A 4,191-nucleotide genomic window follows, 5' to 3' on the forward strand; every position below is an offset into this window, starting at 1 on the left:
TACTTTAAAATTATTTTGAAAAAAGTTGCTAATTACAATGATAAAACTAAACATATTTAGGTATAAATCCAGAACTGATGTTCCCTTCTATACTGAATACTAGGTAACATCACTTAGTGAGATTAAGGAAGACTTAAGGAAGAGATATAACGAAGTACTGAAATTCTCAGTACTGAAGACAGGCTGTTCTGTAGCTTTCATAAACTTCCAGTAATTTTTATTGATATGGTCTGCACCTCTATTTTTCATCATTTTCTGTTAAATTATCATTAGCTGTTAATTAAATCACTTATACTATGTGGTAGGATTAGAAAACATTGCATTTGTAAATTTAACACCAAAGCTAACAATTGATTCAACGATTTAAGGTAGTCTTTCATTAACATAAAATAATCACACCTTTAAATGTCTCATTCAGTTGCCTCAAAGAGTCTACCCAGACTCTATTGCTTGTACCATTCCAAAACTTTACCTTCAATTCCGTTGGTGAGTGAAAAATCTCCTGAAAACATCTCTACAGGAATTAGAGACATAAGAGAACAGGTGTGTCTATTAAAATTCTGTGTGCTGAAATTTTCCTTATCATGATAAAGGAGAATTTTGCTCCTCCTGGACCCCTTAGATGCAACTTAAAGATTTTGAATATCATTCATCAGTTATCTACTTTTGAAGCTACCTTCTTCTCTTTGGAAGAGCACAGAGCACTTTGAAAACCCTGCTGTCACTATTGATCAGCACCAAAGGGCAGAGCAGTGAGGATGAGAAAAAGACACTGATGCACTGTTGATTAAAATCTTTGTGATGTGAAAAGGAAATGTGCATAATGAGGAAAGAATTAATTTAAAAAAACAAAACATGTCACCAGGTAAAGGATTGTTTGAGTGGCTCTCTACTCTGAGGAGATTTTCTGGGTTTTCTTGTTCTTGGGCCAAACCTGAACCTTCTTCTGATGTCTGTGTCGGAGAGTCACCATGTAAATACTGGTCAAGTATTACCTACATAAAGAGAATGTCATTAGTAAGAATAACTCTTATAAATGCAACACGAGGCCCAAATGTTGTACAGTATTTCAGAGGAAATCCATGCCCAAGAAAAGTGACATTTTTTGATGCCGTACTACCTCTTATGATCTGGATGTTGAGCAAGATGTTAAAGGTCCAAAAGAAGAGGAAAGAAGATAAAATTAAACTGGATGCTTTGAGTTTGAGCCATAGCAGGATGCAGTTGCTGGGACTGATCGTGATGGCTTGGAAGATGCTTAGGAGACACGTGGAGCAGATAGAAAGTCCACATGCAACTCTATAATAATGAATAGCACTGCCTTACATCCAACATTATCTAGAATATGTTTAATTCCAAAATAAAACATCACTTCTGGAATACCTCTACAAATTATGATAACCATTACAAAAAGTCAGATGGATGAGAATATTATCTGTGGCCTTCTTCTGACATGTGTCGAAGAAAATGTAAGCATATGCAGTGATCAATGAGTTCCCTACAACTCCAATGCAGGTTTGGGAGAGGAACAAAATTCCAAGGATCACATTGCTTGAAAACATTTTTTTGTGTCTTTGTTAGGATTAAAAACAATGCCAAAATACCTAGAAGTAGAATTAGATATAAGTTGATAAAATCAATTGATACACAGAAAATAAAATAGTGGAAAATTGTACTAAGGCCAAAGAAAACACTATCCCAGATCTTGAAACACTATATGCTACATAAGGGAACATATTTTTTGGCATTTGTGAGATCACTAGAGGAACAGATTGTAAGATAATCAGAAATAACTAGATCTGTAAATATCACACAATTTTATTTGCTTCCACAAGAAAGCAGACTACAGAGAAAAGCAAATATTTGTGATCAATGCATGGATTAAAATAGTATTATGTTCTGCCTAAGAGAGTTATTAAAATTAAAATTGCAGAAATTTGGGGAAAAAAGAATTATAATGTGATATTTTAAAATATACATAATCCCACCCGTATAGAGGTAAACACATTTAACATTTGATACTTAACTGCAGCTTTTTATAATTTTTTAAAGAAATGATAACAGAATTTTGTATCATGTTTGTAATTGAGAACAGAAGCATTCTCCATGTAGAGTGCCTTGTAAACATAATTTTAAATATATTTTTAAATAAATATTTAATATTTCATAATTTCTGACAGTGTTTTCATAGTTGAAATTTCCTCACTAGAAATACTGCTGTGTTCTTCAGGTACAAAGCCTTATGTATAAATGGCAATAATTGCCAAGTTATTTCCAGAAAAGTTATACCCAAATAAACTCATATTCAACAAAGTCTCTAACCAACTCTAACAAACTGGCATAGAGTAACTTTTGATAATCTTTGCCAATTTTTCTTTGGAGAAAAATATGGCTTTGCTGTTGTAATTTGTTTAATTTTGTATTAGGTTGAACTTTTAAAACAAACTTGTTGATTTGCTTTGCATCTTGTTAAATGTCAATTCAAAGTGTTGATTTTAGAAGAGGAACCAAGATGGCAGAGTAGAAGGATGTGCTCTCATTCCCTCTTGCTAGAACACCAGAATCACAACTAGCTGCTGGACAATCATTGACAGGGAGACACTGGAACTCACCAAAAAAGATACTCCACATCCAAAGACAAAGGAGAAGCCACAATCAGATGGTAGGAGGGGTGCAATCATAGTGAAATCAAATCCCATAACTGCTGGGTGGGTGACTCACAGAATGGAGAACACTTATACCACAGAAGTCCACACACTGGAGTGAAGGTTTTGAGCCCCACATCAGGCTTCCCACCCTGGGGGTCCGGCAATGGGAGGAGGAATTCCTAGAGAGTCAGACTTTGAAGTCTAGTGGGAATTGATTGCAGGACTTCGACAGGACTGGGGGAAACAGAGACTCCACTCTTGGGGGGCACACACAAAGTAGCATGTGCATCAGGACCCAGGGGAAAGAGCAGTGACCCCAGGGGAGACCGAACCAGACCTACCTGCTAGTGTTGGAGGGTCTCCTGCAGAGGCGGGGGTGGGGGGGTGGCTCTGTCTCACTGTGAGGACAAGGACACTGTCAACAGAACTTCTAGGAAGTTATCCTTGGCGTGAGCCCTCCCAGAGTCCGCCATTAGCCCCACCAAAGAGCCCAGGTAGGCTCCAGTGTTGGGTTGCCTCAGGCCAAACAACCAACAGGGAGGGAACCCAGCCCCACCCATCAACCGTCAAGTGGATTAAAGTTTTACTGAGCTCTGCCCCCCAAAGCAACAGTCAGCTCTACCCACCACCAGTCCCTCCCATCAAGCCTCTTAGATAGCCTCAGCCACCAGAGGGCAGACAGCAGAAGCAAGAAGAACTACAATCCTGCAGCCTGTGGAACACAAACCACATTCACAGAAATATAGATGAGATGAAAATGCAGAGGGCTATGTACCAGATAAAGGAACAAGATAAAACCCCAGAAAAACAACAAATGAAGTGGAGATAGGCAACCTTCCAGAAAAAGAATTCAGAATAATGATACTGAAGATGATCCAGGACCTCAGAAAAAGAATGGAGGCAAAGATCGAGAAGATGCAAGAAATGTTTAACAAAGACCTAGAAGAATTAAAGAACAAACAGAGATGAACAATACAATACTGAAACGAAAACTACACTAGAAGGAATCAATAGCAGAATAACTGAGACAGGAGAACGGATAAGTGACCTGGAAGACAGAATGGTGGAATTCACTGCTGTGGAACAGAATAAAGAAAAAAGAATGAAAAGAAATGAAGACAGCCTAAGAGACCTCTGTGACAACATTAAATGCAAGAACATTCGCATTATAAGGGTCCCAGAAGGAGAAGAGAGAGAGAAAGGAGCAGAGAAAATATTTGAAGAGATTGTAGTCAAAAACTTCCCTAACATGGGAAAGGAAATAGCCACCCAAGTCCAGGAAGCGCAGTGAGTCCCATACAGGATAAACCCAAGGAGAAACACACCAAGACACATAGTAATCAAATTGGCAAAAAGTAAAGACAAAGAAAAATTATTGAAAGCAGCAAGGGAAAAATGACAAATAACATACAAGGGAACTCCCATAAGGTTAACAGCTGATTTCTCAGCAGAAACTACAAACAAGGCAGAAGGGAGTGGCATGATATACTTAAAGTGACGAAAGGGAAGAACCTACAACCAAGATTACTCTACCTGGCAAGGA

At 38.1% G+C, this 4,191-nt stretch overlaps 1 pseudogene across 1 annotated transcript; it reads right to left on the reverse strand.

Moving 5' to 3' along the window:
• Window positions 1–835: 835 nt before the first annotated feature.
• LOC309971431 (vomeronasal type-1 receptor 4-like) lies at window positions 836–1,562 on the reverse strand (annotated as a pseudogene). Its single transcript has 2 exons — window positions 1,121–1,562; window positions 836–987 (listed from the first exon to the last, which is right to left on the reverse strand). The product of its transcript is annotated as a vomeronasal type-1 receptor 4-like (transcript).
• Between the last annotated feature and the right edge of the window lie 2,629 nt (window positions 1,563–4,191).

The sequence above is a fragment of the Leucopleurus acutus genome (assembly GCF_964270905.1).
Source record: "Leucopleurus acutus genome assembly, chromosome: 14".
NCBI lineage: Eukaryota > Metazoa > Chordata > Mammalia > Artiodactyla > Delphinidae > Leucopleurus > Leucopleurus acutus.